Consider the following 11298-nt stretch of genomic DNA (forward strand, 5'->3'; position numbering starts at 1 on the left):
AAGAGAACCCTAGGCAATTAAATGAAGGTATGGGCTTAAGTGGGCCGGAAGGGAATAAAGAAGAAGTGGGCTGCTGCAAGTGGAAGAGACATGGGCTGGATGTGGGCTTAAGAGCAAATGCTATCATGGGCCCCGTTTGATTAGGAAGAAAGTCTTATTAATGAATAGGTCCTCCATATATTAATGAGTAGATCTAAGTACACAGAGTGTACATAATAATATATCTAAATAGTTATTAAAAAAAAATTGTTACATATACAAAGAGATTATATAAAATAAACTTATAAATTGATATAGTTTCATAGAATCTGTTAAATCTATTTTATAATAAAAATAATTTTACAATCAAATGTACTATATCAAACTACATCAGTTTATAAATTTATTTTTATTTAATCTCTTTGTAGTTAAAGTATTTTCTTTTAAAAAAATTGAAAGAAAGAAAGAATACCAAGTAATATATTAAATAATAATGAAGTAATTATACGTACTCGACAATTTTCTTATCAACTATATATTTTAAAATGTGATTAATAATATATAATGGCTAATGGTTTTATTTACTGCTAGGAAATGAGCTCAGTTTTTTCTATTCAGTTTATTTGTGATTTGATTAATTTGATTATATTAAGTTAAATTAATGATCTTTATCTGATGCATTTATGTTCACTTCTAATCTTTAGTTAATTTATTCTTTATCTCAGATCATTTGTTTCATGATGATTGTTCTAATGCATTTATTCGTAATTTAATTAATTTGCTTATATTAAGTTAAATGATTGATCTTTATCAAATGCATTTATGTTCACTTCTGATCTTTAGTTACTTTGTTCTTTATCACAGATCATTTGTTTCATGGTAATCATTCTCATGCATTTATTCGTGATTTGATTAATTTGCTTATGTTAAATTAAACTATTGATCTTTCTATATGCATTTATGTTCATTTTTTACTTTGTGACCATTTCTATTCTTCAGAAAAAATTACTATCCATTTATGTGGCATGGTCATTTTATATTTTAGTTTCTTGGCATGTTATATGTTCTGTCATTTCTTAAGAGTTTATGTTTTGTCCATTTCATGATACTATTAATTAATAAGATATCTTCACTATCTCAAAAGGGTCCTTTTGGTGATTATGAGGCACGTTTCACAGATACTCTTAATAGCCACAGTGCCACACATCATCTTTAGAGCATGTTTGGGAAACATTAAAATTTTGAAAATTCTTAAAATTTCTCATAAATTTATAATTTCCTGCAAACATAAATGAACCATTTCTTCACCCAAACTAACATTTCCTTGACCCATAATTTCCAAGCAACCAAAACATTATCATCTATTCTTGTAGATACTCTTTGATATATTTTGTGTGGGACCTATGACTATGTGGAAAGCAATTTAAAGGAGGAACAAATGAACCTAAAAAAGAAAAATTTATTCGAGTCTACACATCATATATCTGTAATCATTGGAACTTTAAGTTTTAATTGTAACCCTTAAGTTTTATGAAACTTTAAGTTTTATGATTCATTTATAGTATTAGTTACTTCATTTTTTAGGATTATAAACAAACATGCGTAATGCATAGATAGATTATATATACCATAAATACACAAATGGCAGTTAGACTTTTGATTTTCCTTTGAACTTCAGCACCTTCGTACTCGAAGAACAGTGGAGTAAAGTACAGTGGCCTGTCCTCACGTTATTTGAGAGAGAGAGAGAGAGAGAATGAAAAAATGAAAAGCAATTTTCTAAAGGAAGAGTGAAAGAAAAACGCGTCTTCGGTTTCTTTTTGAAATACAGAAAACCGCTTTCCGGTTTATTCAGTTGCCTCTTTGCGTTTAAAGTTCACTATTGCACTGCTTGCCATTCGATTAACTATTATTCGGTTGCCATTCGATAATTGCATGCACCGCTTGACACTTTGTACAGACAGTGTCCAAATGAGATAATAGGCCGATTAAAATATGAATAATTAGTATAGAAATATTTAATAATATCCAAACGGTTGAATATGAAACTATTAGTTTAAATTGTCAAAATATTTAATAATTATTAAAAAAAAGTGTGTCCAAATAAGATAATAGGTTTAAAATATGAATAATTTGTATAGAAAGATTTAATAATATTCAAACGGTTGCTAATATTCATCTCTAAAGTTAAGCAACGCTTAGATATGTGAATTGTGATAATTTTCTTTCTTTTAATCGTTTCTGACTAGAGAGAGAAACTCTCCTATCTCTCTAGAGTACAAACTCGAAACACCTTAAGGGGGGGGGAGCCTCAGCTCCTCCCTCCCTCCCATCGTCTCCGTCTGTTTTAGTGTTTGTTTATGTCATTTTAGTTTTCTTCAAATAAGGCTTGAGGGGCTGTTTAATGATGGCTTAAGGGCATTTTTTGGTGTCTCTCGCGTAGTGACTCCGGAGCATTTGTTGGGTTTGTGTAGCTGTGTTGGCCTCCGGAGTAGGTAAGGTGGCATGAGGCTCGGAAGCGCTGGGGGCAGAGGAGCCCTGTTTTTTTCAACCAAAACAAAGGCCGACTAGCTCTAGCATATATATCCCCCAAGTGGTCCGATTCGAACCCACCACCACGGAGGAGAATGGCGGCATGAGCAGACCGGCATGAGCAAGAAAGTAGAGCCAAGCCGAAGATTTAACCAACAACACGAGGCCCTTGTGCGGTGCCAAAGGACGCACGTCAGACTTGAACGGATGGGTGCCCTGTGCGGTGCCAAAGGACGCAGAGGTAATCTGTGTTAAGTGCAGCGTCGGGGGCAAGGCTGGTTGAGAAGTCGGCGGCTATAGGGACGTCTCTGTACGGATGCTCATGCACTTGTGTTTTGGTGGAGGGGACCTCGCGGTGGAAGACGCAGGGGATGAAGATGAAGGGTGTCGGCTCTTAGAAGAAAACGATGAAACCCTAAGGGCGAGGGCCGGGGCGAACCTTCAGTGATCTTGTGATGAGGCTTTTCTTGTACGCTGGTGCAGAGGAAGGAAGGGGGAGGTACGGGTCGGCCAGGGAAGATGCAGAGGAGGGTAAGAGGAGATACGGGTGGCGGCGGCAGAATATGTTGTGGAAACCCTAACGGGTTTGGGCCCCCACAAGCACTCAATCTGGGCTTTTGTCTCAGACTAGGCCAGTTGTTTTTACAGGCCATAAGCCAGTTTTATTTGTATTTGTTAGTTTAGTTTACTTTTATTAATAAAAAAGAAATGGACTTGTGTCCCACTTTTCTTTTGGAGGAAGAGTGTGGGTGTTAGTCCTACTCCTCTTTTGGAGGAAGGTAGGTGTTTGTACTCTTCCTCCTTGGGAGGAGAGAGTATGGTAGTACTCCTCCTCCTTGGGAGGATGGAGCGTGAGTGTACATTTCTTTTTTGGAAGAAATGTCTTTTAGCTCTGTTTTGACAGAGTGCTTTCTCTTTTGACTGCTGTCAGGAGAGAAGGTATAGAAATTTAGACAATGTCCGTCACAAAGAAATTTGTTGATGGGGAAGCTCCTGAGCAGTTGCGTTAGTTGACTTATAGTCTGGTTCTCCTGTATTGGTAAGTTACAGTTGTAACTTCGTTTATGAATGAATGCAATGAAGCATATTCCCATCAAAAAAAGTTAAGCAACGCTTGGCGCATTGCTGTTGCACCTGACCTTATTAGTGCATACATTTAAAATTTTGCCCTTTCTCTTAATTTTGTAAAGTTTATTGCAATTTTTTCTTACAGAAATCCAAACAAAATGTCTTGATGATATTATTTTTCAAACAAATTTCATAATTTTTTCAAAAAAAAGAAAAATTAAATGTCGAATTAAGTAATAATTCTACGAGGACCAAAACTTTTGCCAAGTCTCTTTCTTTTGTCATGGTTATTTTATTTTATTATAGAAAGGATTTCCTAAGCTTAGTGAATTAGAGGTGAATAGATTTTAATTGGATAAAGGCCCTTAATGAATTTTTACCTTTGGATCTTGATGATTTTTAGATTGAAAGGTTTTAAGGAGATGAGATGAGGAGGAGCCCAATAAAGACTTATATGGGTTTCGACCATGCTAAGGTAGGGAGGCCCAAAATATATCTTCCAAGCATGTGGTAGGCGCCACATGGCTATTAAGAGACTATTTGGTCATTTGGGTGAAAACCTAGAGAAGAGGCAAGGTAAGACAATTGTCCAAGATGCAAGAAAGGTTGAGTTGAGGATGATGTCACCTAAAATTAGGGCTTACACGCCACTTTGGATAGAAAAGGGGCAAGATGGACATTTGTCAAGCATGTGGAGAGTGTGATATGGAACTTTGGAGTTTCAATGAGATCTTACTTGAAAAGAGAAAAATGCATGTTCTATAAGCATGTGGGAGTGCAAAGGGGGAGTGTGAGGCCGGATTTGTCTTGGGAAGGCAAAAGATCACCTAGAGAAGATGAATAGATTTTCGGCCAAAGCAAGACACACACACACACACTTCGCCAAGTGGCATTTATGCACACGGTGAAGGATTTTCAAGGGAGATTTGATTTTTGTGATTTTACCATTGGACCACCTAGTACATTAAACTTGGACATGAAAGGAAGGGCAAATAAGGAAAGTAAGAAAGAGAGGGGGCGGATTGGAAGAGGAACATGCCATCCTAGAGTGTGCCCTTTGAGTTTCCAATGCAATCTCATCCAAGAGAAGTGGAAGAGCCATTTTAGCCAAGTGGCATGCATGCAAGGACCATTGTCATTTCAATAAAGGGATTTGAGGCACTATATAAGGGCTTGACCGAAAAGTTAGAGAATCTTTTGCTCAAAGTTTCACTTGTTGCTCTTAAGGGTTTCGGCGCACACAAATTCTCTCTAGTCTCAACATTTTCTCTTCACTTTCCTGCCACCAAAACGCTACCATTTTATTTCTTCTAAGTCAAGAACCACAAGGAGATTACACAACACCACGGCTAGAGAATGAACTCAAGGAAGTGAGAACCATTTCCTTCTCTTGCACACACACACAGAGCCAAGAGGGAAGATTCTCATTCCCATTCGGTTTCTACTCCTTTCTTCACACACATTCACTTGAGCAACTAGGTTTTTCTCTTCAAGAAAGAATAAACCTTAGATACCTATGAGTTTTGGAGGAAAGAAACATAAGTGGAAGGGATTAGAGTTTCAATTTTTGCTTAAAAATAGAAGTTATCTAAGGGGAAAAAAAGAAGAAGAAGAAGGAACCTGAATACCCTTAGTACTTTAAGTTTAGAAACCACAAATTTTAGAAAAGTTTAAGTTTCTGTTTTCATTGAAGGAAAAACTAAGGTTTGAACTTTCAAGGACTCCTAAGGTTTTGTTTTGAGGAAAAGATTTCAAAAGCACTCTACAATCGTACTCACTCATATTTTCGGAACTTAGGGTTTTTGTGTATGATTTTCTAATAAGACTATGCTATATTTTCAAATTTTTGCTACTTTAAATCATTGGATTTTTGTAAGTATACACTCAACTTGCTCTTGGTTAATACTTGCATATATTTGTGTAGATCCTTTTAGTGTTGTTGTTATTTTAGATTGTTATTCTTGTTTGCTTGTTTGAATACTTTTACATGAACTTGAAATATGAATATGGATTGATTAATTCAACTCGGTTTATGATGAAAAAATGGTGATAAAATGTTATGCATGATTCGGTTTTGAGGATATTTAGGTTTCAAAGTTCTTAATGATTTGGTTCCACCATGCCTTAAATGATTCAGATTGTGTATAAATGCTATAATTTTATGTCTTATTTTACTATATCATAAGTTCTAAGTACCTTCGACGATGGTTGAAGCATGTTTAAGTGATGAACTTTTATGATTTTGAGAATGCATGTTTCTAGGGCTATTCATCCGGGCCGAATATTTTTCCAACCCAGTCCAAAACCCGGATACCTGGATTCCGGTTCCGAATTTTGGCCCAGATGTAATCCGGGTCGAAACCGGCATCATTAAAACTGGATTAATCCGATGGTAAGGAACTCGGGTTTCATATTGATACCCCGGTTAACTGGGTTTGTATATGACGCCTATTTCCAATTTCCACTTCTCTCGTTTCCTGTCCTCTCTCTCTCTCTCTCTCTCTCTCTCTCTCTCTCTCTCTCAGGCGAAAGAAACCCTAGCTGCCGTATCCTTCGATGCCTTCGTTCTTCACTCCTCACCAGTGAAAATCAGTATGCTGTATCTCCCTGCCCCCCAATTCACTTTCTTTCATCTGCTCTCTCTCTCTCTCTCTCTCTCTCTCTCTCTCTCTCTCTCTCTCTCTCTCTCTCAACCCTAGCTAAGAAACCCTAGTCGCCGCCGTGAAGATCTTAACCCCCCCTCTCTTCGCCCACCAACACACTCATACCCATCAAGCTCTCAAACTCATCTCTCACCGACATCCATCCGAGCCTTCTAGACCCGGTAAGCCTCTCCATTTCTCTCTTCATTTGGGCATTTTTTTGGCTCACTGGTCATTCAAGTAAGGCCCCGGTCCTTTTGTATTTTTTTTTTCTCATTCTTCAACCTTAGATGTAAAAGGTTTAGTTTTAGGAGTAAAGGTTTCTGTTTTTTGTTTGGGTTCGTTTCCTGTTTTTTGTTGCTTTTACCCTGTTTTTCCTCATGGAGCGAAATGAAGACAAGTTTTTTCTCCATTAATTGGAATAGAAAAACATGTAAAGAGTGAGATTTATCATTGGGAGGCAAAAAAAAAGTTGGGTTTTTGGTAAAAAAAGGTTGAGATCTAGATTGATTTCTTTCATGTTGTGAGCTCGTTTTGTTCATCAGAGCAATCAACTAGCATAAACTGTTTCTGGTTCAATAAAGATTTCCACTACTCAAAATCTTTACTGAAGACTTGATATGCGCACTAAGGCGACAAGAAATGCTCATAGCCTAAGTAGCATCCTCCATCAAATTGGAGGAGGTGAATTATTTCTTTAGTCACTCAGTGCTTTAGAAATTAAGAATATATATATATATATATATATATATATATTTCTAGTGCTTACCAGAACAACAAGATCAACCTTTCTCGATCCAACACATGTTGCATTCTCAATCTCCAATGAAGCATGATGTTGAGAGGCTTTGGAACCTTTGCATGTTTTCACTCTGTAGCAAAGACAATTTTTGCTTGACTTATAGGTCAAGTTGCATTTTCTTTTTCATGTTATTCTCTGGACAAATATAGAGTTGGAATTTTCTTTCAATGTTTTCTAGGATTGGGATTTCTGACCCCACATCACTTAAATCCTTCTCCCTTTATTTTTCCATGGGTGAATAGGGATGCTTCACTTTGGTCAATCCCAAAATTAGATTTCAATTCTGCTTTCACACCTTCTTCATTAACTTCTTTTTATAGAGTAATTAGTAATTAGTAACTTCTTTTATATGCATTTGAAGCACTTCGATTTGTTATTTTAGAATTGGAAGGATTGACCATTGACAAACCCAAGGATATGTCTCAAAAATTAAGGAGTCATGTCACATATGATTTTATGTCCAAAGAATATTAATGATAATGGAAACTAGACCGGTTGAGACATTTTTATTTCACCCCTGCAGATTCCAGCTGTTGGAATTGCCTACTAATAATTTTAATGTGGGACAATGTAGTAGTTTTGTTTACCTTAATATCATTGAAGAATTCTCTTTAAGATTTGAGGATGTTTTGTGCCAGGATAGTCTAGGCAATACTATAATGTCCTCTAAAAAATTAGGTGTGTTCTTTTGCAGGTTTAAAGGTTCCTTTCAACATTTTGAGACTACATCTTTCTCTATATTGTTATTGGACCTCTGAAGAGCAATGTTAATTTTTATAGTCCTTTGGGTGTAGTGGTAGCAGGAATGTTCTTACCAAATTAATTCATGTTTGTTGTTGTTGTGTATTGGAGTTTAATTAGAGCAATGTATGTGTTTTGTAATGTTCTAAGCAAATCAGTTCAAACAATGTAATATGTAGTGGATTTTTTTTTTTTTTAGGTTAATTAGTTGTTTATAGCTTTAGCTGATATGAATGTGTTAATTATAATTAGTTGATATTTTTATCATCATGGACAATGATATAAAAAATATAAGCTCTTATATAACAAAAAAATTTTGCATTTCAACAATATTTTTTGAAAAAAATTGGAATAAATAATGAATTTTTGAGAAACAGTTTTTCAACATAAGAAAAATTAATAACAGAGAAATTTCAGTATTAAAAAAAAAAAAAAAACCTGGGTTTGATCCGGAACCCAGATTTCCAGGTTGTAAAAACCTGGATTAATCCGGGTTTTGGACCGGGTCATAAACCGCCTATAATTGGGCCGGAACCCGGCCCGGGGTTTGAACTTGGGTTCCGGCCCGGGTATACCTGGATATTCGGTTCAAAACCCGGTTGAACACCCTTACATGTTTCGGCCAAGGCTTGTTTTCATGGTTCTATGTATGCAATTTAATATCTCATGTTTTTTTGTTAACATGCCATGAATCAAGTGTTATGCATGGTTACTTCATACACAACATTTCATGTGTCTTATGCCAAGTCTAGAGCATATGTCTTAAGTTTCATGTCACATGTAGGAAGAGTGATTTTTAAAGGAAAACGTTTTCAAAGAATGAAAAGTGTTTTTAAAATAAATTAATGATTTTTAAAAGAAAATTTTTATCATGACTCCAAATGCTAGGACGAGGAAGTGTCCTAGTGGAACTCCTCTATCCATTCTGGAGTGTTTAAGAATAGAGTGATAACCCCTGACTTGACAAAGAACCTTCGGTGTGCCTCGAATTGATTCTTTTTAAAGAATATCGAAGTCAGGTAACACCTAACACTAATGAATTCCATAACTAAGACAAGTAATTCGATGAAGTATTGTCGTGTTACTATGAAATGAACATGTTTAAGACTTATTCACCACGGTGTACAGACTGTTGGTGGTGCGATAACTAGCAAGAGTAGGAACATGCAGTGCATATGGGAGCTATGCTATGTCCACAAGAATAAGGCCACATGCCTATATGTTATGCTCTGGATCACGTGATATGAATTATGTGATATGATATGATATGCTCTGGATCACATGATTAATCAAAATAAGGACAAAAAGTATGTTTTTCTGAATAGTCAAAGAATACTATTACATGTCTTTGAAAAAGGTCAAGTGCATAAGTCAAACTTTTTGTCACGTCATGTGTCAAGTACATGTCCATACATTATATGATATACCTCTTGTATGATTGTGATTACTTATTGAGATTTCTTGAAATCTCGTTGTTGCATTTTTACCACTATCATTCATTCTCCTGGAATGGTAGAAGTTGTTACAGGAGTAGAAGGAAGAGAAAATGACCAAGAGGAAGAGGACGACACCCCCTCCCTCGGAGAGGATTGTGCCTAAAATGATCGTTAGTAGACCCAAGCCTACAATTTTGGAGCACTTGGAAGCCATCGATTAGGAGATATCTACGATTCTCTAGTTTATTGAGGAGTTTCGATGCCTCAATAATAGGGATAAGGACCGGGACTTAGAGAAGCGGATGAAGGATGAACCGCTTTAAGAAGAAGAAGAAGAAGAAGAAGAAGAAGAGAGAGAGAGAGAGAGAGAGAGAGAGAGAGAGAGAGAGAGAGAGAGAGAGACTTTTGGTCCCGTATTTTGGAAACTTGCTACTCTGATTAAGTTTTGAGACTCTCTTATTATGGAATAATGCTATTTTGGGACAAATTTGGGGATTATAGTTTTTTTTTTTTTTTTTTTTTTTACCATGTGTTTGGCAATTGCCTACGCCATTGCTTAAATTTCTCTTTGCCTTTTTATTAATTTCCGTTGTACGATTATTGCATAATGCTAGAATATCTAGGAGCATGCATATTATCTATCATGTACGATAGGTATGTAACCTTGTGTTGTATGTCCCAACATCTCAATCTCAGCCAAATCCCAAGTGAGGGCTGGGGGGTTACAAATTCAATACTGATTTACCTCCAAAAAAAGGGCACAAATGGAAATTAAGTACTGATTTATTCTTCATCATCTTCCAACTTGGCTTTTATATCTTGTTCGGGAAATTAAGAACCGCTTGGCCCTTTGCAGTTACACTTGACCTGATTAGTGCATAATAGGTTTAAAATATGAATAATTAAGCACCGCTAATAAATGTCCAAAATATGGCAATGTACTAACTCTGGGCACTTCTCACATATCGTTTGCAGAAGATGCTGAATGATAGGATTTCAGGTGAACCATCTAGCAGACAAGATAGAAATATGTTTTGGAAAACCTTATAGACTCTAACCATTCCAAGAGTTGATAAGGTTTTTATTTGGAAGGCCTATCATGATGGCTTACCAACTAGAGTTAATCTAGTGAAAAAAAAGGGTGCTTGCTTCTAATATGTGTCCTATTTGTGGTCTTTTTTTGAAGATGTAGTCCATGCTCTTTGAAATTGTGGTTCAGTAGCAGATGTGTGGAGTCTAGGTTGTCATAAACTTCAGAAAATGAATGGGTGAAGTTTGGATTTTTTTCTCTAGTGGAACATATATCTACTGTTTTGAACACAACTAAACTGGCTGAAATGGTAATTGCTAGAAGAATTTGGCTCATAATTCTTTTATCCATCCTACAGTTATGGTCTATCAAGCCAGGGAGCAATTGAATGATTTTCGTATAGTTCAGGCTGAAAGGATTACCCATGGCAGTGTGTGACAAGTAAACCAGCAGGGATGGAGGGCATCAGAGAGGTCATGGGTTAAAATTAATTGGCATGTTGCCGTGGATACTGCTCACTTACAGATAGGTGTTGGGGTTGTGGTCAGTGATGTAAATGGCAAGGTCTTAGCAGTGCTGAGAGAGCCTTTGAAGTTCAGTGCAGATTCTACTTCTACTGAAACTAGAGTAGCCTTATGTTCTCGTATTTTCTGCTGTGAGCTTGGTTTTGATCGAGTAATATTGTAAGGAGATGTTAAGGTTGTGGTTGATGCAGGGAATAATCCTCTTGAGAACTTCACACGATATGGGCATATTGTTGAGGAGATTAAGTCTGTCTTAACAGATGTGGCTGCTTGGAAGATATGCTATGTCAAAAGGACTAGTAATTAAGTGGCGCATGTTCTTACAAAGAATGCTTTGTTATGTAATTCTAAATGTGTAGATCTGGATTCTGTACCTAGTTGTATTTTAGATTGTGTATAGTCTGATATGATTACTAAGTAATGCAAATGGAGGTGTTGTTTACTGTAAAAAAAATAATAAAAATAAATAAATATTTAAGCACCGCTTGGCGTATTGCAGTTACGCTTGACCTGATTAGTGCGGGCTGAATGGCAGGTCATCATC

Source organism: Carya illinoinensis, chromosome 5, assembly GCF_018687715.1.
Source record: "Carya illinoinensis cultivar Pawnee chromosome 5, C.illinoinensisPawnee_v1, whole genome shotgun sequence".
Lineage (NCBI taxonomy): Eukaryota > Viridiplantae > Streptophyta > Magnoliopsida > Fagales > Juglandaceae > Carya > Carya illinoinensis.